Genomic DNA, 14,483 nt, shown 5'->3' with positions numbered 1-14,483 from the left:
TCTTGCAAATGCAAACAAACTTATTTGTCTGAGCTATTGGCTGAACAAGAAATAGGACCGAGTGGACTTGTAGACTCTAGAGTTTTACATTGTTTTATTTTTAATGCAGTTTTTTGTACATAATTCTACATTTGTAAATTCAACTTTCACCATAAAGAGATTGCATGAAAGTACTTGTATTAGGTGAATTGAAAAATACTATTTCTTTTGTTGTTTTTTTTTACAGTGCAAATATTTGCAATAAAAAAATATAAAGTGAGCTACTTGCTACTGTACACTTTGTAGTCTGTGTTGTAACTGAAGTCAATATATTTGAAAATGTAGAAAATATCCAAAAATATTTAAATAAATGGTATACTATTATTAACAGTGTGATTAATCACAATTAATTTCTTTAATTGTGTGATTAATCTTGATTAATTTTTTTAATCGATTGACAGCTCTAATTTATAAGTCTCAGTACAACTATTTTTGACAGAAGAAAGTGAAACAGCAGCAGGAAAAAAGTGAGAGGGAACAGAAGAGACTAATTTGTTGTTCATTTAGTTTTATTTCTCATGTAATTTTTTGCCTCTTGTACAACTTGGTCTTTTGTCAATGTCTGAATCTTTGGACATGAACTCTTCCTATCCTATGGTATTATTTGTTGAAGTTGTGCTATATCTCATTGGAAAGTATAGTCACCTCTCTTGGGGCACCGTTCTCCCTCCTGAATGGGGTATTTCCAGGCTGCAGTTCCCTGCCTACACTATGAGTTTCCCAGAAAGGCAGATTGTCTAAGCAGGCCTGCTTTGCCTTCCCTTCTTCCTCAGAGGCGATCAACAGAGCAATTGCCCATAGTTAAGTTACCACACAGGTTTTTAGAGCAAGCACATTTCTTTAAAGGTAAAATCACTATGGAGGAAACATATTAAAAACAATAAAAGAATGTACACGCATGCGGATAATCTTACCAGCGCTCAGCTTTCCCCCCCCCCCCCATCTCCACAAGGGCTCTGGTTGGTATCAGTCCTGCCAACCCTAGCCTAAGGATTGGACCCTCCTCTTGGACAGAAGGTCCTGTCCATATGCTGGATCAGAAAACAGTCCCTGAGTCAGTTTAAACTCAGGCTATTCATCCAAAAGCCCTTTTTTCTGTTGGCCTCTATGGAGTCTAGTTTGAACTAATCTAGATGAGTCTTCCCAGCAGCTGGTACCTCTCTGGAGATGTTGCAACATGAGTGAATTTGCTTAATCACCCCTCACTGTTCTTAGTTCCTGTAGGGGCTGTGGTCACCCTTCCCCATGGAATTTCATATTGTCCCTGGCCCTACAATGATACATAAGTTAATACAGTAAGTTTTTCCAAAGATATTGTAGGAAATTGCCATAACTTCATAAAAATAGCTACCAAATACCATACTGTTTATTTATCATTGTAAAAGAAAAAGGTACACAAACAGATGTTATCCCTAGAGTATTAATAATAATAGTACCTAACTCGCATATAGGATGCAAAGCTGTTTACTAAGGATCTCTCATTACCTCCATTTTACAGATTGGGAAACTGAGGCATAGAGGGATGAAGTGACTTGCCCAGCAAACCAGTGCCGGAGGAATAAAACCCAGGTAAACCCAGTGCTCTATCCACTGGGCTGCACCACCTCCCTATACTATGTGCAAGACTATAGTTTTCGGGGGAGCCAGCATACAATAAAACATTGGTCAGAAAAGATTTTGTTCCTGTCTAATGATAAACATCAGTCTTGTGGTAGGCTGGCTGCAGCACAGAGTAGTTCTGGGAAGAAGGTTATTTTTCCAGATGAGGGGCATGCCATTGCATTGATCTAGGAATGGCACCTGATTTTCATTACATGCTAAGGCAATGCACAACAGCTCTTTATGAAAGGAGGGCCACGTTTTTGTCCTCCCAGCAAGAGGTTAGGGTCTTGCTGCTCTGCAGCTGATTGTGAAGGTGAAAGGAGAGATGGATGTGGGGAGAAAAAAGGTACAAAAGGAGTAAGAGACCCTTTCTTAGATCACATAATTAGTCAGCGTTGGAGAGACAGGGTCCTTGTTCAGTCTGTAGGTACAAAAGAGAAAGGAAAAGCAGCACTAGAGTAGATACTCTCACCCTTACTTGTAACATTTGGGGATATGAACCTCATGCTGTTTTTACAGTGCTGGGACAATCCTTGCCCCCACTGAAGTTAATGGGACTCTCTTCATTGACTTCTATTCAAGCAGGATCCAGGCCCCTGCTTTGTTCAGTTCATTCAGCTTCCAGCTTAGCCTAACATTAATCAAAAGGTCCAAGTTGCTGATTATCTCACACAGAATTGAGGAGGTTGCTGCAACTGAGATCATTATCAATATATTGCAGCACTATGAAGGCTTCCAAAGAGATTTATTTGCTGTATTATACTCTCTGAATACACTGTCCATGCATTTCACACTTGCTCACATCAATACCTTAATCTTTCTGTTGTTCAGATGATGGATATGACTTTAGGAAATGTGTTCATGGTTGAGGATGTTCCGTTTATTGCAACATCTGAAGCAATCCTCCCACACTCAGATTCCCCTGCTTTAACTCTGCTCGTCTGCTGGTTGCCCAGCAAATCAAAGTAATGCTTGGAAGAAAGGGAAGAATCCTCTTAATTCCAAGTGATGGACTTTGTGACATCAGACCAAATAGCCCATTTTTATTTTTGGAAGGGTGCTCTCTAGGGTTCTTGGAAAATAACTGGCTTGTGTCCACCCCCCCTGCCCTCCTCTCCTCCCCACAAAGTGGAGAAGTCAGATGCTTATAAAGCTCAGGATGCAGTGAGCTGTGAGAAAGGCCACGCCAGGGTCAGACGCAGTCATTGTCTCACTGTCAGGGCACTAATCACTCTCCCCACATCAATCTCCCAGTCCCTGATGGCAGCATAAATTACAGGCAGTGAATAGAAAGTTAATTTTTCACCTATCAGTAAATAAAGACACAACCTAACAGTCCCTGTGCAGTACTTAGAAGAGAGTGTGAAAATGAAAAATGGAACCATTTTCAGCAGATAAAATTCTATATATGCTTTTTATTATTTTTTTGCTGCAAAGTGAATTAGAGCAATAGGTATTTCAAAAGTGCATCCAATTGTAATATTTACTGTGCAAAGCACAGCTCTGGAGAGAGGGGATAAATTATAATAATACAAACAGTGGTTAAAAAGATGCACATTAGAGTTTTGTAGCTCTCTTGTGAGTTGAATGATTCCTGTCAGCTTTTGTTTAAAAGCAACTAGAGTGATTACAGTAAGCAAACTAAGCCATTGCTGGTTTAGCTACACTCTTGAAATATTTACGCCAACCCCAAACATTTTCTTTTCCCAGCCATCTTCAACCCACTGTGGAGTCACCTTTGAGAAAATCTGGATCTGGTAAGATTATTTGGTTAGCTGAGAATGTGATTCAAGTTATCAGCACGAAAAGTAGAAAAAATGCACAGGACAACATTATGACACAAAAGAAGTGCTGAGACTGCATTGCCCACTCAACCTAATGGCCTATTAGTGCCAAAACATTACCCACTTCTGACTGTAATCAGGATGTACCTGCTAATTACCCACACATATGGGTGTCATCTTGGCTTTTGCTACTTGAGTTAATTGGATACATATACTGCTTAGACTAGGAGTTGATAAACCTGAGACAGTTCATAAACATGTATATCTTCCCTATTATATTTAAATATGTCATTCAGCAAGAAAGTGGAAGGGAGAGAGATGGAAAAAGTGAAGGAGGGGTAAAAGACAGACAGAAGAGTGAGGGAAGATAAAAGAGAGAGGGGAAGTGGGGGATGGATGGTGGAGAGCAAAAGAATGAGAAGAGGAAAGAGGTGCAGAAAGAATTTTGACCGTGCTGTGCCAAGTATGTCAACAGCATCTGATTTGTCTGCAGACCTTTACATGGAACCCATGGGTGGTGGTAAAAGCATCTGTGAGTCACCACATCTTTTTGTTTAGACCACGGGGAATCAAAATGGCACAGCATCCCTGTCTGTTTCATACTCTCTCAGAAACATCACAAGATAGAATCCTTAAAAAGAAGTAGGTATAAAATCCTTTCATATCAAGCAAATAGCATCACTGGATATCTACACTGCCACGTGCGACAGTGGCAGCAACCACTGGCCACTTTAGTTTCCTGTAACAAAAGCTAAAGGTTTTATTTATGCTGTGTGTCTTAGAGGAATTTCCTACTTTAGATTCAGCCAAGTAGCCCTTGTCAGCATTATTTTACATGCTCAGAATGGTATACCCTAAATTTCAACATTTCTCTGTTTTATATAAATTAGCCTGATGCTATCTAGTTTTTCCAAATCTGCATGATCCCATGATGAAGGCAAGTAGCCCACAATGAAGCACAACCATTAAGTGAGACACCATGAAAGCATGGTAAATACCTCTGGGGAAAAAGGGAAAAAATACCCCCAAACACTTCTTCAATTTTAGTAGACTTGGGAGATGATTTTATGATTTATACCTTTGAGGGTTCATAATAGAAAATCTCTGCAAGGAAAAGACAAAACTGCTGATAGAACGTACCAAGCACCAGAGTAACGTTAGCTCTGAAATGTGTTTGGTAACCATGGGTACTAAACATTTTCATGAAGACTTTAGATAATCTAAAAACCATAAATGGATTTTGGAAACAAGGTGGAAGCTTAATTAAAGTATCCATGGATTACTGATATTAACAAAATACGTTTGTATATCTTCTGACAGGCATTTAAAGGTATTTTCAGGCAATCCAGTCATCTATTTATTATCTGTTTCTCTTTCCGTTCACCCCTGCCCCTCCACCTCTTGTGCCTGAAGCAAGCTGCAGTCAGGGAGATAATAAATACTCTCCTTATTATCAACTCTCACCTACCTACACTTTAATTTTAGAAAAGGGAACAATGGCAGAATTATGCATGCCACCCAAGCACCAAGGAAAATGAAAGGTAAGCAGTTGCTAAGCAATTCAGCATGTGAAGGATGGCAGGGGTATTAAGCTGGCTGTAGAAACACATCACTACAGAAGTTAAAGTGATTTGTAAGTCTTTTGCAATGTTATAACACGTTTATTCTCTCTTGTTCTTTATCACTCCCCTCTGTAAAAAGGACATTTTCCTTAGCAATGATTTAAGCAAGTCAATAGAGCTCCACATCTGTATAGGGAATGCTAATGTTAAGCTATATATAGCTAAAATTGACATGCAGCTACCTTAACAATCAAAGTATTTAAGCCAGGTTCTGAATGCTCCAACCCCAAAATGGCCATTTAAAATCAACACCAGTACTGCAGCTTCTGAGATGAAAACTCTGCTGGTCAGATTAATAGGCGGGGTTCTGTTATTTTACCTAGACAAGATCCTGATATGTTTATTCAACATCTTCAGTTCAGACTTTAACATATGACTCTCTGCCTTTTTAATCATCTACAACTGGCCTTCATATTTCTGTGCTTTAGAAGAAACATGAACTTGCGGCTCTCATTGGGAATTTCTCTATGAATACTACAAAAAGACACTATAATTCATGAAAACATGAGTATGTTAAGCCTTATGTCTCTTTACTGGTAACAAGGAGCAAATCATTGGTATTTAAGATTGGACATAAAAATCAGAAAGTCTCTAAATAGGGAGAGGGATAGAAACAAAAATATGATACCTTGAAAACTTTTAGAAGACTATAAAAATTCAAAATGTGGTCATCCTACATTGCAAACATTTCTGATATACTGTTTAAACTTGGGACCAAATCCTGAGATCTTTATTCAGTCCTTGCTGAGGTAGGGTTACCATATTTAAAAAATAAAACAAAGAGGACACTCCACGGGCCCTGTCCCCGCCCCTTTCCCACCCCAGCCCCGCCCCAACTCCACCCCTACTCCGCCCATTCCCCCAAAGTCCCCGCCCTAACTCCCCCTCCTCCCTCCCAGCCACGCGAAAAGGGTTGCCCAAGCGCTACCGGCTTCACGGTTTGCCGGGCAGCCGCCAGACCTTGCGCCCCCGGCCGGCGCTTCCCCAGCACAGCTGGAGCCCGGGAGGGGAAGAGCCCAGCCGGGGGCTCAGGGTCCGGAGGCATAGGGGCTGCCCAAAGCCCGAGCGCTACCGGCTTCACGGGTTTGCCGGGCAGCCGCCAGACCCTGCGCCCCCGGCTGGGCTCTTCCCCTCCCAGGCTCCAGCTGTGCTGGGGAAGCGCCAGCCGGGGGCGCAGGGTCTGGAGGCTGCCCGGCAAACCGTGAAGCCGGTAGCGCTCGGGCTTTGGGCAGCCCCTATGCCTCCGGACCCTGTGCCGCTGGAGCAGAGCAGCTGGAGCCTGGGAAGGGAAGTGGCCGGCGGCTTGGGGTCCGGAGGCACGGGGGCTGCCCGAAGCCGGTAGCGCTGGTTCGGGCAGCTTGGCTCTTAAACAGAGCCGAAGAGTCAGGGGAGGATCAGAGCAGCTGGAGCCCGGGAGGGGAAGTGCCCGGCGGGGGGCGCAGGGGCTGGAGGCTGCCCGGCAAACCATGAAGCCGATAGCGCTCAGGCTTCAGGCAGCCCCTATGCCTCCGGACCCTGCGCCCCCGGCCGGGCACTTCCCCTCCCAGGCTCCAGCTGCTGTGCTCCTCCCCTGACTCAGACTTAGACTCTGTTTAAGAGCCAAGCTGCCCGAGCGCTCTGGCTTTGGTAACTCCCTTGCCTCCGGACCCCAGCCGCCAGCTGGGCACTTCTCCTCCCCGGCTCCAGCTGCTCTGCTCCTCCCCTGACTCAGACTTTGACTCTGAGTAAGCGCCAAGCTGCCCGAGCCAGCGCTACCGGCTTCGGACAGCCTCTGTGCCTCCGGACCCCAGCCGCCGGAGCAGAGCAGCTGGAGCCCGGGAAGGGAAGTGCCCGGCTGGCGGCTTGGGGTCCGGAGGCACGGGGGGTGCCCGAAGCCGGTAGTGCTGGCTCAGGCAGCTTGGCTCTTAAACAGAGCCGAAGTCTGAGTCAGGGGAGGAGCAGAGCAGCCGCGGGAGAGGAAGTGCCCATCCGGTATTTTTCCCGGACATGTTCGGCTTTTTGGCAATTGCCCCCGGATGGGGGTTTGATTGCCGAAAAACCGGACGTATGGTAACCCTACGTGACTGGTGCCCGGGGGCGCAGCTCCAGCCCCTGGGGGACGCAAATCCGGACAGTGCCGGCTCCACGCAACGCGCTGGCGTCCACAACCCCCCCTGGTGCGCCCCCAAGCTCTGCGATGGCTGCCGAGCGGCGCCCAGAGACACCCCCCACCCAAAGGACAGGGGCCCGTGCCCTCCCTCCCCCGACGGCTTGCTGCCTCACAGGGGCAGGTTGGTCGTGTCGCAGGGGCCGCTGGGAGTTGTAGTTCTCGGCCGCTCCCCTCTCCTGGCTCTCCCTGGAGCATGAGGCCCGGCCGGACTACAGCCCCCAGCATGCCCTGGGCAGGAGCCGAGTGTCGTACCGAGGTGATGTCACAGCGGGCGACCCACACACACAAATTCAGAGATCTTAGCCTCCCTATTTCCCCGGACATGTCCAGCTTTTTGGCAATTCCCCCCGGACGGGGATTTGGGGACCAAAAAGCCGGACATGTCCGGGGAAATCCGGACGTATGGTAACCCTATGCTGAGGCAAACTACCACTGACTTAAGTAGGAGTTTGTCAGGCTTGTCTTCACTGCAGCTTTAGCTCACTGGAGTGTTGCCCCTAACCCAAATCCTGTCCACACACAAAAATCTTTAGCTTGAGGTCAGCTGTGTTTTAAACCCAAGCTAGCTGGCCTTTTGGGGGCATGGGGGGTTGACACTTGAGTTAGTAATACAGTAATGCAGCTATAAGATACAGTTTGAATTGCCCAAATCATCAACAAATCATCAGCTAATCCAGTCACTCTTTACTTCAGGGCTGTTGTACAGTCTGGCTACTTTGACTCACTCATTAGGCTAGCTTGGGTGGAGTTACTCAAACCCTGAGCAACCATCAAGCAAAAACTGAGTAAAAACCTCAGGGGTTGGTCCTTAGTGAATATAATTCATGGATGCTCAGTCCTTAAGGGAAGATCCTACAGAACATAAAAGAAAATGCCTCCTTTTCTATAAGTTAACTGGTATGTGGACTTTACACTTTAGCTGACACATAATGATCATTAAAGAATCTTCTCATTACTTTTTCACCACCTCTAGCTTTAAAATGAAAAAGTATGTAAAATATAAGATTCAGGCAGAGATGTATTTTGATTCATCCTTATGCCTAGCATGGGTTATTAGATTGTTCATTATGAAACAAAAGTTATTAATAATCTCTCTCAGAATGGACTGCATCTCCATCAACTGCTTACTATTATAATTTTAATTGCCCATTCATTAAGATTTTAATTGCTAAGCTATTAGCACTTAAAAGTTTGAAATGCTAAGAGGTTATCTGCATTCAAGAGATACCAGAAGTTGAGGAACAAAGTTGGGTCATTGGGAAGAGATGGGAACTGAACTCAAGGAGGCCTGGAAGAGACCAAAGAGTTGCTTTGAACGCCAAGACGCTGGCAGAGCTGCACAGCTCTCATGAAGGAAGTTTACATTTAACAGACCTAAAGAACAATGCTCCTTCCTGCAGACCTTAGCAGAGGGGACAATGGGAATCAAGGAAAGGGGTTAGAACCTGGAACTCTCTGAGGACAACACTCTCTGAGGTCTGATACCAGGGAGCAGAGCTGGTTTGAAAAGCCAGAATGACCACTGCCAATTTTTTCTGCAATCTAGTGATCTTACTACTCATCATTGTTATTTGACCCAAATTGTTTGGGCCACTATGGCATCATCACCTGGAAATGACTTTTTTCATCTATAGCGGCCCAAACAATTGGTTAATGTCGTATCCGCTGGTCACGAGTAAATGATGCTGAAATCAAGGGGTTAGGCATGGCTTGTCCCTATCTACAGTGACAGCAAAGTTGTTTAACATAATATTTATTAAAATGACTCCTCAAAGTCATGTGCTATCATAATTTAATCTAGTGAAGCCAAGCTCTAAGAGGGATGCTCACAGTATCTATTCTAGAGCATTCTCAGTGGAAACTCTAGAGTTTTTACCATGGGAAATACAGTTAAACATAAACTGGGCCACTTTAATGGATCAGGGCATAGGCAGTTTGGCCAGCAGTCACGACAAGGCTGAGGTCTGCCCAGCAAAAGATGGCACTCGTTGGCAGAAGCTGGTGATGCTGGCGGTTGTAGTCGCAGATCTGCATGTAGGGTGCTCACAACACCAATAATTACTTTGTGGAACGTTAGAACTTTATGTGACAATCCTACCACCATCCAGAGCTTGCTGCAAGAGAACTGGCCAGGTATAGGGTTGACATTGCCACACTCAGTGAAACCAAACTCACTAATGAAGGGGAACTCAGAGATGGGTGCAGGGTACACGTTTTTCTGCTGAGGTCATCCATTCTCAGACCTATGGAAATCGGGTGTTGGCTTTGCCATGCAACTCCGTTGCTTCCAAGATTGAAAGTCTACATAAAGGCATTAGTGATCATTTATGGTTTTACAGTTGCTATTGAAACAAGCATTTTGTTACCATCATTGGCGCTTATGCTCTTACCATGACAAATGCTGACAGTAAGAAAGGAAAGTTCTACAGTGACTTAGACAAACTCATTATGTGCACACCAGTGTCAGATAAAGTCCCCCATGATCATCAGTTTAACGCAAGAGTTGGAAGTAGTGTAGTACTCTGGCAGCATGCCATCAGACATCATGGAGGGGATGGCATGATGAGACTGCCTACAATGGCATGTCGCTGATCTGTGACTGCTAATAGCAAATATCCCCAATGGCAGATGATGGCACTCTAGATGGGGAGGGCTCTGAGTTACTATCGAGAATTCTTGACTGGCTGGTGGGTCTTGCCCACATGCTTAGGATCTAATGATAGCCATATTTGGAGTTAGGAAGGAATTTCCCCCTGGATCAGATTGGCTGAGACTTTTTTTTTTTTTTGGCCTTCCTCTGCAGCATGGACATGGTCACTTGCTGATTTAAACTAATTTAAAGGATGGATTCTCTGTAACTTGAAGTCTTTAAACATATGATCTGAAGACTTTAGTAACTCAGCCAGTGGTTGGGGTTGATTACAAGAGTGGGTGGGGTTCTGCAGCCTGCAATGTGCAGGAGGTCAGACTAGATGATCATGATGATTCCTTCTGACCTTTAAGTCTATGAGTCTATGCGGATGGGACTGGGAAAGAGAATAGTAATGGAACTTTTCTACTTAGTGAGTATGTTACATGGCAATTAGCAATCATGAATATCTTTTTCCACTTGCCAGAAAAGAGAACATCATGGGTGCACCAAAGATCCAAACAAAGGGATCTTATCGACTACACCATCGTCTTGCAGCAAGATGTACTGGATGTACAAATCACCCAGGCACAGGGCAGAATGCTGGGCAGACCACTGCATGATCCACTCCAAACTGTTGTGGTTAATTCAACCAGTGTGGTGCAAGTCCTTATGTAAATTTATCAGATGGCTCAAGGTAAAGTGATTACAAGATGAAGCTACAGAAGCACAGCTGTGTAATAACATTATGGCAGCTTTGTCAGACCCTGATGGCTTGACTACTAATGCTAATGTAAACAGTGAGTGAGCGAGTTTTTGCAACACTGTATATCAATTTGCTCTTGCCACCTTGAGTACAGCAAAATGTCATCAAGATTGGTTGGATGAGGGTGAAATTCACTCTCATCCAGAAATTCAACAGCTACTCACTAAAAAACATGAGATGCATCATCAAATTCTTGTATGCCATGTCCCTGTAGGCACAGTTATAATATTCAGGAATCTGTGTGATGACATCTAAACTAAGTCTAGAGATGCAGGATCAATGGTGCAATACCAAGGCAAATGAAACCAGGACTGTGATGACTATCATAGGGCCAAAGACTTCTTTGGAAGGCTACTTTGAAAGATACATATGGTCCTAAACATGCCACAACAGTGCTTTTGAAAAATGAGGATGACCTAATGCTGATCACTGACAAAGGAGAAATCCTTCACAGATGGCAACAGCCTTTCAATAATCTTTTGAATCCATCATCACAGATGAGGTACTAATAAGAGTAGTGCATTAGTCAACACATAATGACAACATGGATGCAGCCTGTCCCTTGACAAAGTCAACACTGCAGTCAGTGCCATGAGGAACTGCAGGGCTTCCAGATTGGATGGCATTCCTTCAGAAATTTTCAAGTAGGGAGATGGATTCCTGCTAAGATGACTGCACGGACTATTTCTCAAAGACACCACCATAGTCATCATACGCAAGAGGCAAGGTGAGAAGTCCGACTGTGGTAACTACCACAGTATCTTGTTACTCTCCATTGCTGGAAAGGTTCTGACTAGAGTTCTCTTTGATCATATGCTATGCAACATCACTAATCACATTCTACTGGAGTCACAATGAGGTTTTAGGCCAACACGAGGAATGGCAGACATGATATTTGTAGCCTGTCAGATACAGGAGAAATGTAGAGAACTGGACCGAGACCTTTACACTGTGTCTTTATTGACCTGACTAAAGCATTTGACATCATCAGTAGACCTGTGCTTTGGCAATTATTGCCTAAGTTTGGACATCCAGAAATATTCACCAACACTCAGAGGCTGTTTCACGATGGAATGATCAGACAAATCTGTATAGATGATGTTCTGTCTGATCCATTTCCTATCACTAATGGCTGCTTAAATGGTCCAGTCTTATTTACTCTCTCCTATGCAGCAATGCTTGATGATGCTACAAGAGACCTAAATGCTGGCATCAGGATACATTTCTGATCCGCTGGAAAATTATGTAATTTGAACAGGCTACCATCTTCCACAAAGATGTTGGAGGCAATTCTGCTGTATGCTGATGACTGTGCTCTAGAGGCCCATGCTCTAGAAGAGCTACCATTATGGACAGATTTGCAGACTCTGCAGAAAGGTACAGGCTGACAATCAATCTGAAAAAAGAGATCACATGTCAACCTGCACCAGAGAAACCCTGCATAAAACCAAATGTCACCATCAGCAACACACAGCTGAATGCTCTTACAGATTTCTGCTGTCTTGGTAGTATATTGTCAAATGATGTTACTACACCTCTACCTTGGTATAACACTGTCCTCGGGAGCCAAAAAATCTTACCGTGTTATAGGTGAAACCACGTTATATTGAACTTGCTTTGATCTGCCGGAGTGCGCAGCCCTGCCCCCCCCCCCCCCCGGATCACTGCTTTACTGCGTTATATCAGAACTTGTGTTATATCGGGTCGTGTTATATCGGGTAGAGGTGTATAGACAAGGAGCTGACAAGTTGTATCAACAAAGCCAATTCATCATTTGGCAGACTCTGGCAGCAACATGGTATTAATCTTCAAACTAAGTTAAAAGTCTAAAAAGTGGTTGTGCTGTCCAACTTGTTGTAAGGGAGTGAGACCTGCTACAGGCATCATATTAAGCTTCTAGATAAGTTCCATTTAAGATATCAGGGTGCCATACACTCCACCAAATGACAGGACAAAGTTACCAACAATGAGGTTCTGGAACATAGTCACTCCACAGTGATTGAAGCCATGTTTATCACATCACAGTTACGTTGGTCTGGTCATTTGCTGAAGATGGATGACACCTGAACACCAAACAGTTGCTGTACGACAAACTGAAAGTGAGCAACTGCATATGAGGCAGCCAGAAGAAACATTTCAAGGACACGCTGAAGCATAACTCAAAAGAGTTCAACATTGATGTTGACAACTGGGAGTCGTCAGCAACAGATAGATCACGCTGGCAAACAGTAGTCAGCGATGGGGTTCCCACTTCAAGATTTACTGCTGTATGCATCTTGAGGCACAGAGGCAGAGTTGTAAGCAATAGCAGGACTCAGCAGTCACAGATTGTAATCCCTTCCTTGGCATCGGGTTACCTATGCACTTCATACGGAAAGAACTGCCACTGGAGCATTGGCCTTTTTGGCCACAACCATACTCACAAGACGTAAAACTGTCATCAGCGTCATCGTTGGTCATGAAGGGCAACACCACAAAGTTCTGGAACAGCCTCCCAATAAGAGTTGTGGGGGCAAACAATTTAATTAGTTTTAAGAGCGAACTAGGCAAATTTATGTATGGCATTGTATGATAGGGTTGCTTATGCTAGTGGGAGTAAAGGCTTGGCAGCCCTTCTGGTTTATGTTGGACATTCCTAAAATCTCAGGCTTCAACTGGTCACCTGTAGGGTTCAGGAAGGGATTCCCTCCTCCAACCCCCAGTGTTTTCTGTGGTTCTTGTTGTTGTGTGGTGGGTTTTTCCTCCTTCCTTTGAAGACTCATAGATGGCCAGAGCTGGAGATGAGATTGTGACCCAAAGGCCTCTTAATGCCAACTTGCAAGGAGTTACAGAAATTTCATGAGTCTTGTATGTACATTCGAGTTCACTGCAGAATGTCATGGGAGGTTTGAAATAAAAGCTAGAGCTGTCACAGTGGTCCTTAATATCCTTGTGAAATATATGGTATCGTGTGTGTATCTATATAGAAAATATGTTTTCAAGTCTGTTTCAAGGTAGTAGTCACCAGCAAAAGATGACAAATGGGTTTCCTCCAGGCAGGAGGTAAGACATGTATCTCTCAACATGTAAATTAAAAATTGCAATGAACACAATGAACACAATGGATGCACACTTACACCCCCTATCATCCTGCACCTAGGAAGTAAACAGACTGTTTACATTCATGCAAATAGGATCTCAATCAATTTTGATTGGATGAAAAATATGGGGTCTTTGTTACCACTTAAACTAATGGAGCTTTCATTATGGGAACCTTTACATCATCATAATGAGAGAAGGACACTTTTAAAAAGTTTATTTCAAATAAATATACATTTAATTTCATCTGAGGTGGAGCACAAGTTCTCAAGGAGAAGAATCTTGTAAATTACATAAAAAGAAGAACAGGAGTACTTGTGGCACCTTAGAGACTAACAAATTTATTAGAGCATAAGCTTTCGTGGACTACAGCCCACTTCTTCGGATGCATATAGAAGAAGTGGGCTGTAGTCCACGAAAGCTTATGCTCTAATAAATTTGTTAGTCTCTAAGGTGCCACAAGTACTCCTGTTCTTCTTTTTGCAGATACAGACTAACATGGCTGTTACTCTGAAACCTGTAAATTACATAAGTGTAACACGTTGTTTGTATAACTATGATGCTATATAAATAATGATATTCAAACCTACCAATTATTTTTCCAGTGAGGGCCTACTCAACTCCTACAACATAGTAAGGGTGAGAGATACTAAATGCTCTCAGCTTCCAATCAGATCAGCATCTCAGAAGATTGGGTCTTTAAGAGAGATTCTGATAACACAGGGAAAAACGCATCAGAGAGAAAAAATTTCAAAGTGGCCTCACCAGGCAAAGGTCACAAGAAAGCTACGGCAGCAGCAAGCATTCAGTTGCA

The 14,483-nt window shown here is 43.8% G+C and overlaps 1 protein-coding gene across 1 annotated transcript in view; it reads right to left on the bottom strand.

The window, feature by feature from the left end:
* The window catches only part of LOC128841236 (pulmonary surfactant-associated protein D-like), a 97,063-nt gene that overhangs the window by 70,176 nt on the left and 12,404 nt on the right, over positions 1-14,483 (bottom strand). The gene's annotated exons all lie outside the window — the stretch shown is intronic.

This window comes from Malaclemys terrapin, chromosome 7 (genome assembly GCF_027887155.1).
Source record: "Malaclemys terrapin pileata isolate rMalTer1 chromosome 7, rMalTer1.hap1, whole genome shotgun sequence".
NCBI classification, from domain to species: domain Eukaryota; kingdom Metazoa; phylum Chordata; order Testudines; family Emydidae; genus Malaclemys; species Malaclemys terrapin.
The sequence above is the reverse complement of the archived record's forward strand: the minus strand, read 5'-3'. Positions and strand labels throughout refer to the sequence as shown.